Genomic DNA, 14,881 nt, shown 5'->3' with positions numbered 1-14,881 from the left:
AGCCAAAATAACTGCGAACAACCGCTTCTGGTAACCATCAATGAGTTTCTTACAATGCTCTGCTGGAATTGTAGACCATTCTTCTTTGGCAAACTGCTCCAGGTCCCTAATATTTGAAGGGTGTCTTCTCCAAACTGCCATTTTGAGATCTCTCCACAGGTGTTCTATGGGATTCAGGTCTGGACTCATTGCTGGCCACCATAGAAGTCTCCAGTGTTTTCTCTCAAACCATTTTATAGTGCTTTTGGAAGTGTGTTTTGGGTCATTGTCCTGCTGGAAGACCCATGACCTCTGAGGGAGACCCAGCTTTCTCACACTGGGCCCTACATTATGCTGCAAAATTTGTTGGTAGTCTTCAGACTTCATAATGCCATGCACACGGTCAAGCAGTCCAGTGCCAGAGGCAGCAAAGCGACCCCAAAACATCAGGGAACCTCCGCCATGTTTGACTGTAGGGACAGTGTTCTTTTCTTTGAATGCCTCTTTTTTTTTCCTGTACACTCTATGTTGATGGTTTTTCCCAAAAAGCTCTACTTTTGTCTCATCTGACCAGAGAACATTCTTCCAAAACGTTTTAGGCTTTCTCAGGTAAGTTTTGGCAAACTCCAGCCTGGCTTTTTTATGTCTCGGGGTAAGAAGCGGGGTCTTCCTGGGTATCCTACCATACAGTCCTTTTTCATTCAGATGTCGACGGATAGTACGGGTTGACACTGTTGCACCCTCGGACTGCAGGGCAGCTTGAACTTGTTTGGATGTTAGTCGAGGTTCTTTATCCACCATCCGCACAATCTTGCGTTGAAATCTCTCGTCAATTTTTCTTTTCCGTCCACATCTAGGGAAGTTAGCCACAGTGCCATGGGTTTTAAACTTCTTGATGACACTATGCACGGAAGACACAGGAACATTCAGGTCTTTGGAGATGGACTTGTAGCCTTGAGATTGCTCATGCTTCCTCACAATTTGGTTTCTCAAGTCCTCAGACAGTTCTTTGGTCTTCTTTCTTTTCTCCATGCTCAATGTGGTACACACAAGGACACAGGACAGAGGTTGAGTCAACTTTAATCCATGTTAACTGGCTGCAAGTGTGATTTAGTTATTGCCAACACCTGTTAGGTGCCACAGGTAAGTTACAGGTGCTGTTAATTACACGAATTAGAGAAGCATCACATGATTTTTCAAAGGGTGCCAATACTTTTGTCCACCCCCTTTTTTAGGTTTGGTGTGGAATTATATACAATTTGGCTTTAGGACAATTCTTTTTGTGTTTTTTTCATTGAAGACAAATTAAATGAAGAGAATAATACCAAAGAATTTGTGATTGCAATCATTTTCAGGAAGAAACTGAGTATTATCTGACAGAATTGCAGGGGTGCCAATACTTTTGGCCAGCACTGTATATATATATATATATATATATATATATATATATATATATATATATATATATATATAGGGTGGGCCATTTATATGGATACACCTAAGTGATATCAACTTCCTGTTTGTGGCCCATTAGTATATGGGAGGGGGAAAACTTTTCCAGATGGGTGGTGACCATAGCGGCCATTTAGAAGTCGGCCATTTTGGGTCCAACTTTATTTTTTTCAATGGGAAGAGGGTAATGTGAAACATCAAACTTATTGAGAACTTCATAAGAAAAACAATAGTGTGCTTGGTTTTAACGTAACTTTATTCTTTCATGAGTTTTTTACAAGTTTATGATCACTTATAAAATGTGTTCAAAGTGCTGCCCATTGTGTTGGATTGTCAATGCAACCCTCTTCTCCCACTCTTGACACACTGACAGCAATGCCGCAGAAGAAATGCTAGCACAGGCTTCCAGTATCCATTGTTTCAGTTGCTGCACATCTCGTATCTTTATGGTATGGTGTGGTATATGGAGTACAAAGATAGTGGGGCCATTCTTCATCAATGGAAACCTCAATGCCACTGGATATCTGAAACTGCTACATGTTGATGTGTTGCCCTCTTTATGCACTGAAGATGGCACGTTCCCTGAGTTTTTCCAACAAGATGGTGCACGATCACATTATGGGTGTCAGATCAGAGCATTCCTACATGAACTGTTTCCTGGAAAGTGGATTGGTCGTCGTGGGCTAGTTGAATGGCCACCAAGGTCTCCCGATCTGACCCCCTTAGACTTTTATCTTTGGGGTCATCTGAAGGCAATTGTCTATGCTGTGAAGATATGAGATGTGCAACATCTGAAACAACGGATACTGGAAGCCTGTGCTAGCATTTCTTCTGCGTTGTTGCTATCAGTGTGTCAAGAGTGGGAGAAGAGGGTTGCATTGACAATCCAACACAATGGGCAGCACTTTGAACACATTTTATAAGTGGTCATAAACTTGTAAAAAACTCATGAAAGAATAAAGTTACGTTAAAACCAAGCACACCATTGTTTTTCTTATGAAATTGTCAATAAGTTTGATGTGTCACATGACCCTCTTCCCATTGAAAAAAATAAAGTTAGATTCAAAATGGCCGACTTCAAAATGGCCACCATGGTCACCATCCATCTGGAAACGTTTTCCCCCTCCCATATACTAATGTGCCACAAACAGGAAGTTGATGTCACCAACCATTCCCATTTAATTTAGGTGAATCCATATAAATGGCCCACCCTGTGTATACATTTATGTATATATATATATATATATATATATATATATGTATACAGTATATATATATATATATATATATATATATATATATATATATATATATATATATAGAAAGAAAGAATATCAAGAGGCAGCACTCCAAAAATATTATAGAAAAATGGACTTTAATGAGCCCAAAGGCAACGTTTCGGTTCACAGAATCTTTCTCAAGCAGAGTTCAAGTGCATATAGTGCAATATATATAGTTACAAACAGTGATTCCATAATTATAATTAATTGATACAAAACCATGATTACATAAGAAAAGTGCAGTAGTGCATATCACAAAATATTATTCAGTTACATACATAGTGATAAAATTTTAGACAGATATATTATTATCATCAATTACAGTATCCATAACTCTCATAAAGTGATAAGTGCTTTGATTAGTATTTATCAGTGCCAGGTGTACATTATAAATCATAATATATTTGAGGTTGCGACTCACACTGCAGCAATCATGCATGACCACGTTTCTTACTTCCTCCACGCTGTCCTCGGCGTCTCAAAATCCCATCTGCGCATGTCTCCCAGGAAATCCCCATTATCTCGTCACATGATCGGGGCAAACCTGGTCCGCCCGCTTCGTGACGTCACCGGGCATGCGCATTACACTTCTAATGCTACGATCGCCATCTTTTAAATTGGCAAGCCCCACCAAAAGCTTTTCTTCAAATGTAAACAACGTATGTGCTTTAATGATTTCTCTTATCCCCTATTTATAATAAAAGCGCACTATTTCTCATTATTAGGGACAACATTCTGTTAGCAGTTTCCCAATATATTTGCATTGCAATGACAGTATTCAAATAGTGATTCCTGTGTCCATAAGGCTATGTGCCCACGATGCAGAAATGAAGCAGAAAATTTCTGCAGCATTTCTGCATCTCCCTGGCAGAAAAAACGCATGCAGATTGTACATGCAGATTGTGCATGCGTTTTTCCTGCAGAATACATGCGGATCCACATGCGGATTCACATGCGTTTCCGCATGCAGATTGACAAGCGCTTTCCAGGCGATTAGCATCACTTGGAAAGTGCTTGACAACTAGGTCACACTGTATAAATCCATGCAAACAGCATGGATTTATATAGTGTGAACCGTAAAAATTAAAACAAATAAAGCTATACTCACCCCCGAGGCCCCGGCGTGGCTGCAGCGCTGCTTCCTGGCTGGTTCCCGGCTGCCAGCATATCGCGAGACATAGCGGTGAAGGACCTGCGGTCACATGACTGTGACGTCACCGCAGGTCCTCAAGCGATGCCGGCATTCAGAGAGAAGACGCCGGACAGGTGAATATAACTTTATTTGTTATTTTATTCTTTTTTTACAGGTACAATGGTACCCAGGTCTGGAGGAGAGTCTCCTCTCCTCCAGAACTGGGTACCATCCGCACATAGAGACGCATAGAATCCGCTTGTACAAATGTACAGTCGCGGTTTCTATGCATTTCAATGCAAGTCAATGGCGGGAGTTCCGCTGCGCTTCCGCAAAATTAAATGACATGCTGCGGATTTTTGTACGCAGCATAAACGCTGCGGAAAAATCCGCAGCATGTGCATAGAACATGCGGAATCCCCTTGGGGACCATGGGGGGCGGATTACCTAGCGTTTAACAAGCGTTTATGCTGCGGAAATTCCGCAGCATAAACGCTTGAAAAACGCTACGTGGGCACTCAGCCTCAATGAACTGAGGGATAATATTTATTACATAACCCAAACACCCTTCCATGGAATTCCCTATTCCTAGGTTCATCCATGGAGTGAGATTAATAGGTCAGAGGAGGAACCCTCAACAGGTCTCCACCTCCTTCCCAATCTCAGGTGTTTAATTGGGAATACATTACAATCCAATTCCCTCCATAAGTAGGAATACCATTTCATAATGTAAAAATATATATCTATAACTTTTTATATATATATATATATATATATATATATACATACAGTTAAGTGTCTATAAAGAAGGAATAATCAACAAGTGTTATTAAGGCATGATTCGTCCCAAGGGAGGCAGAGAAAAATCAATAAATACGTTCAATTGATTCATTAACATACTTACTGCATCCCATGCACAAACGTTAATGATACATTAAATTAGGGATAAGACATAGAGCAACTGGAAAAGAATGTATCAGAGTCCAGATCACAAGTAAAGCATATAAAGTACGAGTGCACAGCAGGAACTAGTTATACAGTACAAGTTGCTAATATCCAAATAAGGAGAAGAATCATGCCTATGACACAGATGTCACAACATAAGTATATCTTCTAGTGAGAGTAATACACAGTGACACATATAGAAAGTTATGGTCCCACATAAAATGAGAGTACAGCCTAGTTACAACCTGTAGATGGCATGAAAGCAGCCCTGACGCGCGTTTCAAGTCCTGCTTCTCCAGGGGGCGATTGTGTATGGGTGACAGGCAGGGGGTATATATATCCAAAGTATTTTGGCACGTGTAGCGGGGGTACAGCGGCGCTTCCAGTGGCGGAAGCCAGCGCCGGAAGCCAGGGAGTCAGTGTCCAACGCAGCAGGTGCCCGCCTCCCGCTAACACGTCAGTAAGGAGGGCCCGAAGTGCTGCGTCATAGGGACACGTATTCATGGCAACCAGGTGCTTCTTGCCGGCTGGCAGAATGTGCACAATCATCAGGATGCCAAGAGATGCAGACATACTTAGAGGGAGAGAAAGAAATTGCGGAGAACATTACCGGCCCATACCTGGTGTAAGTTAATCATGACTTTCTATGTATATATATATACTAGCTATTGAAGCCGTTCTATGCCCAGGTGGCGAGCATTTTTATTGGTATATGGTCTCCCATGCTGGTATGTGTGGTATGTGCTGCCCCCCTCCTGGTATTTGTGCTGCCCCCATCCTGTCCGCACCATCTTATCCTGGCATGCATGGCACTCCTCATCCCTATCCTGGTATGCATGGCCCCTCATCCGAATCCCGGTATGCGTGGCACCCCTCATCCCCAATCCCGGCATGCGTGGCACCCCTCATTCCCAATCCCGGTATGCGTGGCAACCCTCATCCCCAATCCCGGTATGCGTGGCTCCCCTCATCCCCAATCCTGGTATGCGTGATACCCCTCACCCCACAATCCTGGTATATGCATGGTCCCCTCACCCCACAATCCTGATATGTGTGGCCCCCTCATCCATTTCACACTGTACACACATACAAAAAAAAATAAAGAGTTATACTCACCTTTGTTCTCTGTGCTCCAGCGCTGCTGCGTCCTCTTCTGCCGGAGGCCAGGGGAGGAGAGCAGCGCCGGGGCACTGCGCTGTCCGGCGCCATTTTGCTGAAGACACACTGTAAATGTGTCTTCAGTAAAATGGCAAAGGATAGCGCTATGTGCACGCGCCGATCCGACGCCTCACTCCGGCCAGAAGAGAGGTGCCGTGGCAACGCTCCTCCCGGTCAGGTAAGTATGCAAGTATGGCGCCGGAGAACGCGGTATGCGTTCAGTGTCTACGCATACCGCGATCTCCGGCGCCATACACCTCCTCTTACCTGTAACGGCTGGATGCATGATTCTGTCTGAAGCCAGACTGTGCGTCGCGCATGCGCAGTCTATCGAGGCTTCAGACAGAGGGATGCATCCCCGGTTATATTATATATATATATATATATATATATATATATATATATATATATACAGGGTGGTCCGAAAGTAGGTGGACAGAAAGTGTAATAAGGTTATGAAGGGGGAGATTTATCAAACATGGTGTAAAGTAAAACTGGCTCAGTTGCCCTTAGCAACCTATCAGATTCCACTTTTCATACCTCACAGACTCTTTGAAAAAAAAAGTCTATTTCCAACAAGTTGGGGCCCCTCCACATTATTCAAGAGTAATCCGCGAGTATCCTGATGAAACATTTCCTAATAAATGGATTGGCCGAAGAGGCCCACTTGATTGGCCGGTACGTTCACCAGACTTGACCCCAATGGATTTTTTCTTTTGGGGAGTACTCAAGGACAAAATTTATAGTCGAAAACCAAAAAGTGTCAGTGACTTGAAAAATGACATAAGAGATGCACTTCAAGAAATTAATACCCAAAGAGACTTGTGCAAAAAAGTTTGTTGAAGCGCAAGAGGCGACTTCAAAGCTGTGCAAATTGTAATGGAAAACAGTTTGAGCCCCTGCATTGATAACATTTAAGGGCTTTTGTGTTATTGTTCAGAATAAAATGTAATTGTCAATGTTATGCTTGTGTTAGTAAATATAATTTTATATATAAATCAAAATAAATGTTATTATTTTCTGTCCACCTACTTTTGGACCACTATATATGTATATATATATATATATATATATATATATATATATATATAAATACACAAAGATACAAAGATGTAGATAAAAGAGGGAAAATAATATATGAAAACACACAATCAGGAAAATATAGACATCATATTGTGAGAATTATATACAACATATGTGTATAAAGTATAATGTCCACCAAGTAATACCCAAAGTATCATTATTAAATATAAAGGAGTATATATAGAGAGAGTCATGAGACAATATAATATAATATGTACTCAATATGGTACAGAGAATATGGGAATACCATGAGTATCAACAGAACAAAGTTATAAATTGTGCATAAATGTGCAAAACTAATGGTGGTAAAAAAGAGGGGAGGGAAGGGAAAGGGAAAAGGAAGAAAAAATGAAGATGTGACAAGTGAATGAAAACATGGAAACAATAATAAACAGAGAGTGCACGAATTGTGTGAATATTTTTTATTATTATTTCGTGACCAAGCCCATGTGGTGCAGATGTCGGATGCATCCAATGGCAACCAGAATCACAGCAACGTGAAAAACCACATATGTTACGTGAAAGTGTTACACTAGTGAGTAGTGATGAGCGAGCACGTTCGTTACTCGAGATTTATGAGCATGCTCGGGTGTTTTCCGAGCATCTTCAGTGTACTTGAATATCATGTTTGAGTCACTGTGTGTGCATGATTTGCGACTGTTTGACAGCTTTAACACATGTGAGGAATGCCTGTTTGTTAGGCTTTCCTCACATGTATTAAAGCTGTCAGTCGCAAATCATGCACACACAATAACTCAAACATAACACCTCAGCACGCTGAAGATACTGGGCGAGCACCCGAGCATGCTCGCCGAAAGGGTTAACAAACCACGCTCGCCCATCACTACTAGTGAGACCAATCACAGGTAAAATAAATATAATAAATAACAATAGTATGAAGAGATAGTTAATGTCACAATACAAATGTATGTGTGCCCTTCACATACGAGTGAGCATAGACATGTGTTATATAGTAACATAGCTACTGACATCAGTATAATGGAAAATGTACAATAAAAAAATCAGAAAATTATAAGCCACAATGGGCAAGAGGAATCGAAAAAATAAAATAAAAAATATACAAGTGATAGGAATACTGACGTGTCAGTGTGACACAGGAAGTGCATCTTAAAGTGCCCTTTTTTGTGCATCCAAAATCACAGATTTAAAGCAACAATAAACAAAGAGTAAAAGCCGATGAATAACAATAGTGAGTAAAATGTTTTATAAAAAATGCTTATAGCGGATGGAATCAATTAGTGGCACACCGCACAGGAAATAGACAGGTCCGAAAAAGAGAGAGCAGCAGGGCGGGATGCTGCTGAAAGGTGAATACATATCCATAAAAAGGGAGACGCGTGGAGCGCTGGCCCGCAAGGACGATCAGGCACCCGGTCCCCGAGGGGGGCAGAAAAAGGGAGGGAGGGAAGGGAGAAGAAGATCCTCCAAGTGAGTGGTGGTCCAGCATCTGTCTCACAGTAGAGTGTACAAAAATACTGGATACCCTGCATGTAAATAAAAAAGTGAGAAGTTATAAACAGCATAAAACATAAGTAAAACCTAAACACAATAGCACATTACAAGAAAGGGACAAAACTGAGGACCTCGTTGAGGCCTTTGGGGCATATGCAATCAATTTTCATAATCCACCAACGGTCTTTCTCCAATCCCCCCCCCCTAGTCAATTAATATCCTGTCAATACCCCAAATTTGGAGGAGGCTAGCATCACACCCATGTTTTAACTTGAAATGCCTTGGGATAGGCTTCAATACAGTATCGGCAAGAGATTCTGATGCATTCTTAATATCTTGCACGTGCTCCCTCACACGCACTCTCAGTTGGCGAAAAGTAAGACCCACATAGATGAGGCCACATGGACACAAGGCGTGGTTGATTACGCCTTCTGTATTGCAAGATGTATGCTGTGTGATTTGAAACTCCTTATGACCATCACTTGATGGGAAGGATGTACACCGCACCAGATTTACACAGGCCGCACAGTTCTTGCATGGATAGAAGCCCCATCTGGGGCCTTTTGAGCTGAAGGCTTTCTCTGGTCCCGGATCTTTATGGTAACTATGTACCAGCAAGTCCCTCAGGTTCATCGCCCTTCTATAGGTGGTGGAAGGGACTGGTGTAGTACATTTGGAAAGGACTAGGTCTTGCTTCAAAATGAGCCAATATTTCCCCAATGCATTTCTAACATCTATCACAGTAATTGAAAAGCCAGAGATGGTAATAAATCCTCTCTACCTTCTCTATAGGGAGTCCGACTGTGACTGCCGGTAGGCTCGGGGCTGAGGTAACTGCACAATCTGGTGCAGGTGTTATACAATGTAGTGTTGTTTTAGAACAGACCTGCACAACAAACAGCTCATGTACCGCATGCAGCCCACCAAAGTTTTGCTGCAGCCCATGGAGCCGTCCAGGATATGGAGCTCCCATCTTCTTATATTCAAATGTTTCAGACGCAAACATATTTGAACACTGTCATCGGGACTAGGGTAAAACAGCGCTCGTCAGTCCCAGCCTCGACATGCTGCTGCTCGGCACGCTGCTGACGTCATCACACTATTGTCGGCACCCAAACACCTCAGAGGAGAAGAGATGGCACAGCCAATAGTAAGTCAAGGAGCCAAAGATTAAATTAATTATATCATTGTGGATGAGGAAGGAAGGGGCTAATGTTACAGTGAGGGCACATAATGAGGGTGACAATTGTCAAAGGGGGCACAATTGTGGTGGGGGGTCCTTCATTCAATCGGGCAATGTACAGGGGAATATTTTGGAGAGGGACAGTATGTGGGCATACAGTGGGTACAGAAAGTATTCAGACCCCTTTAAATTTTTCACTCTTTGTTTCATTGCAGCCATTTGGTAAATTCTAAAAAGTTCATTTTTTTTCTCATTAACGTACACTCTGCACCCCATCTTGACTGAAAAAAAACAGAAATGTAGAAATTTTTGCAAATTTATTAAAAAAAAACCCTGAAATATCACATGGTCATAAGAATTCAGACCCTTGGCTCAGTATTGAGTAGAAGCACCCTTTCTATTTCAAGTGTTTATTTCTGTTAATGTTGATGACTATGGCTTACAGCCAATGAAAACACAAAAGTCATTGTCTCAGTAAATTAGAATAATTAACAAAAAACACCTCCAAAGGCTTCCTAAGCATTTAAAAAGTCCCTTAGTCTGTTTCAGTAGGCTCCACAATCATGGGGAAGACTTCTGACTTGACAGATGTCCAGAAGGCCGTCATTGACACACCCCACAAGGTTCCAGAGTTCCAATTTTCATTTGGAAATCAAGGTCCCAGAGTCTGGAGGAAGAGTGGAGAGGCCACAATCCAAGCTGCTTGAGGTCTAGTGTGAAGTTTCCACAATCAGTGATGGTTTGGGGAGTCATGTCATCTGCTGGTGTAGGTCCATTGTGTTTTTTCCAGGCCAAAGTCAGCGCAGCCGTCTACCAGGAAATTTTAGAGCACTTCATGCTTCCCTCTGCTAACAAGCTTTTTGGAGATGGAAATTTCATTCTCCAGCAGGACTTGGCACCTGTCCACACTGCCAAAAGTACCAGTACCTGGTTTAAAACCAACAGTATCACTGTGCTTGATTGGCCAGTAAACTCGCCTGACCTTAACCCCATAGAGAATCTATTATAGAGAATCTATGGGGTATTGTCAAGAGGAAGATGAGAGACACCAGACCCAACAATGCAGACGAGCTGAAGGCTGCTATCAAAGCAACCTGGGCTTCCATAACACCTCAGCAGTGCCACAGGCTGATCCCTCCATGCCACGCCGCATTGATGCAGTAATTGATGCACGAGGAGCCCGACCAAGTATTGAGTGCATTTACTGAACATACATTTCAGTAGGCCAACATTTCAGATTTTAAAAACATTTTTCAAGCTGTTGTTATAAAGTATTCTAATTTACTGAGATAATGACGCTTGTGTTTTCATTGGCTGTTAGCCATAATCATCTACATTAACAGAAATAAACACTTGAAATAGATCACTCTGCTTGTAATGACTCTATATAATATGTGAGTTTCACTTTTTGTATTGAATAACTGAAATAAATAAACTTTTTGATAATATTCTAATTTAGTGAGATGCATGTGTATGTAGCCTCTATTTCTTTAGTGTGGTAAGTACCATTTTGAGGGTATGTACCATTATTATTCATTGTAGCAAAATGGGAAACAGAAAATCCACTACTGTTGTTGCAGATTCATGGTTTTGCATAGCATTTGCTCTCCTGCACTGATTATGGGGGCAGAAACCTCAGGGTGAAGATCTTTTATCTTGCACCATTTATACTCAAAAAACACATTTCCAACAAATGCATATAAAATTCCCCTCCTTACTATTTTTTTTTCTTAAAGATTACAAATAGTTTATTAAATAGTAATATGTTGCAATAATCTCATTTATTTTAATGCAGTTATAGTACTTCACATATAACATTTATTTATATTCTCTCATATACAATAAATATCCATACGCTTCAATCATCTGTTTAAGAAAAACAAAATGGAACAAATATTAACCCTTCCATATTATTCCATCATCCCTCCTCCCTTGAATCAAAACAAACCCCACCTGCACCCCCAAACTGAAGGGGAGGATACAAGGAAAACCCTTCACCCCATAACTAGCATTGCTCTACACCTGTCCATTCTTCCCAGATATGCTCATAAACAGTTGTCTGATTTTTATTATCGTAGACCACTTTCTCTTTTTTCGCTTATCAATTAATTTAATTCAGGTTGTTCTTTTACCTTCCATTTCCTCATAACTGCAAACAGAGTTTGAGACAAAATACGTATTAATAAGATCTTATTACTACTTCTTTTAAGACTCAAATATCTACATCTAATAAAGAATTTTTAGGGTCATTTTATAAATGCACTTAAACATTATTTAATACACTATTGAATTACCATACAATATCTTACTATTTGTTTTCTTAAATTCTGTGTCAGTGGCTAATCTAAGGGGTTTTGAGATGTAAATAGAGAGATATTCTCCCTTACAATTGATTATGGAAGATTCATTTATTTAAGGCAGGTTAGTTGGAGGGTGGGTGGATGTCTGGTTGAGGAGTTCTCTAAGAACTCGTTCACACTGCTGTATGACATAGTAGAGTGCTCTCTGATGTTTTATCAGACAGCACTCAGCCCAATATTATACTATGGGGCAGTGCAGATCTGAAATGTTTTTGCTCATGACGATTCGGCATGGGAAAACAATTGCAGCACGCTGAGAGTGGCTCAGCAAATCGGATCACATGCACCCATACAAGTCTATGGGTGCGTGTAAAACCTTGGCCCAGACTTGGATTTCATCCCAGTGCAGTTTGATTTATGCAGACACAGACGATGGAAAAGTTGGAGAAACGAAGTTCTCCATCTTCTCCGCACCTGTAATATGATTGTCTCAAACAAGAGAAACGGATCCCAGTAAACTGACACTCGGCTCAAACTCTGGTCAGAGCTTGAGCCTAGTGTCATTAGCATAAATGATCCAATTCTCTCACATGAGAGAATCAACACTTGTGTGACCCGGCCTAACGTGTAGTTGGGGAGCTAAGAGTGGGAGATGGTTTGAAGGGGTGAAGTGGAAGGTGGAGTGGGGGAGGTATCAGAAGAGGAGGGATATTTTAACTTAATTATTATTTTAATATGGTGAAAGTTATCTAATTTAATGTTAGAAGGGTTTAAGATAAGTTGAAATGGTATTTCTTTGCTTGGATGAGAAGAGATCTGATGTCTCTGATATGTCTTCAAAAGACACATTCAGATAGTGATTCAAGAAAGTAGCTAAAAGTGGGTTGTCAAGTACATGTATATCATGCTGTACATAATATCTACTCACGAGGGTCTTTATCCTTGTTCAAAAGGGTGTAAATATAAGTATGTGACGCGCCCCCTGGGCCATATTCTTTAGGGGAATACCCGGAGCCGGATCAGATGGGGGTTGTAGTCTCCGAGTGGCTGTGACCCGGTCCGTGCCCAGGGTGTCAAGCTCAGTGTGTGGCAGTCCTTACTGATGTTACTAAAGTTCTTTATGTCGACTACGCCACCCGTTGAATTGCGGTCACTACGGCCGCCGCTGCAGCAGGGTCCGCTGAGGCTGATGGTGTTGGTGCAGCTTTAGATAGTATAACCCCCAACGGGAGGGGTATGGCCTCAGGGGGTCAGGTGCAGAGGATGGTGGTTGTGGAAGTGCAGGGATGATGGTAATGAGAGTCAGAGTCGGGTTGTGCAGTTCAAGGTTCTTTACTTACTGCAGATGTTCCGGTCACTCCGGCCTTGAGTGACCACCCGAGCCGTGCTGCGTCCACCAGGTCCTGGACTCGGCCAACCCCCAAGTAGTTCTGGAGCGTGGTTCTGAGCTCCCTTTCTGTCCTGTCCTCGTCTCTGGCCTTCCCCACCAGGGATCCACCTATGTCCGGCTCCCTCGGGCCTCTTGTTGGCGAACCCTTGCCTCTGGGTTCCCTGACCCTATGCGTAGTCTGCCTTCTGGGTGGATATGGTGGGTGGCCGTGGCAGATTCTGCCCACGGCCTCCGGTCTCTGGCTGAGGTATGCTGTAGCCCCCACCAGTTTGGGATCCGGTACCCTGTTGCCAACTCTTCACCCTGTGATTATATTTGGGCTCTCAGAGTTCCTTCTTTCTCCCCCTCTGGGTCTTTCGTTCTCCTCTCTCACTCTTGCTCTGGGGCTGCTCTGCTCCTCTGCTCTCTTCCTCTGACTTCTCTGCAAAGACTGGCTGACTCACCCTGACCTTAGATGGTGCCCACCTTAAATACTCCCTCTATGTGTGAGCTCAGGTGACCAGCACCCAATGAGCTCCTATCTTTACCCAGGCTGCTCCCCCTATCTGCCCCTACACTACTGGGATGTACCACCCCCCTCCCACTCCAGCCAGGAACAGACTCGGTCGTACCTGCACATTTCTAAGTGGGAGTACCGTTGGTCTGTTCCTCGGAAATGGGATGTGTGTAGTGCATGCAGCTTTCTGAGCTCAGTTCCACACTCCATCCTTACCCGGGAGTGGAATATCACACCTCTGGGTTGAGGTGCAATACCCCTGTAGCAGCCGAATCCTCAGGGTGCTACATTCCCCCCTGGTAAATCACAGCACGTCCTCGGGCTGTAAGATAAAAACATCCAAAACATACAATTTTTGCATAAACAACATAATAAAAACATATAAAACATATATATCAGCAATAAAACTTTTTTTTTCATAAATAACATTCTCGTAGACTTCTCTTGCTTCTAGCTCCTCCTCCGGACACTGTGCAACGTGTGCCCGGGAAAAGTGCAACAGTTTCTCTAGAAAAATGGTTTTCCTATAAAACCGGTAGGGGGCGCTTTAGGAAGCGCAACTATATACAAGGGGATATGGCCGCTCTCAGTCCTCGGCCAGGTATTAGGAAAGGAATGACCGCTCTCAGTCCTCGGTCAGTGGGATTAAGGGAAATACGGGTAACAGTTCACACTTGTCCCAACGGGGACTATAATAGCAACAGTTCACTGTGCCCCGACGGGCAACTATATACAGCTTCTACTCTGCTGTACTCAACAACGACGTCCTCCTGCTCTTTCTTTGTGATTAACTTTAGCTTCAGACCCGTCCGGGTCCTCTTGCTCCTCTTCACACCGCAGCTCCTCCTCCGTCAGGCGATGCACATTGAGGGCGTAGGGTCCTTTGGCACACTTGTGCCGGGTGAAGGTGACCTCGTCCCCTACATACAGGTCACGACCTCTGTGTCCCTCCGGTAGGTGGGACTCAACGTCTCTTCTTGTCACGAAGACGTCGCCTGGGGTGCGGTGAT

This window comes from Phyllobates terribilis, unplaced genomic scaffold (genome assembly GCF_046119375.1).
Source record: "Phyllobates terribilis strain yellow unplaced genomic scaffold, ASM4611937v1 Scaffold_36__1_contigs__length_13169755, whole genome shotgun sequence".
Lineage (NCBI taxonomy): Eukaryota > Metazoa > Chordata > Amphibia > Anura > Dendrobatidae > Phyllobates > Phyllobates terribilis.
This window is presented reverse-complemented; position numbering follows the sequence as displayed.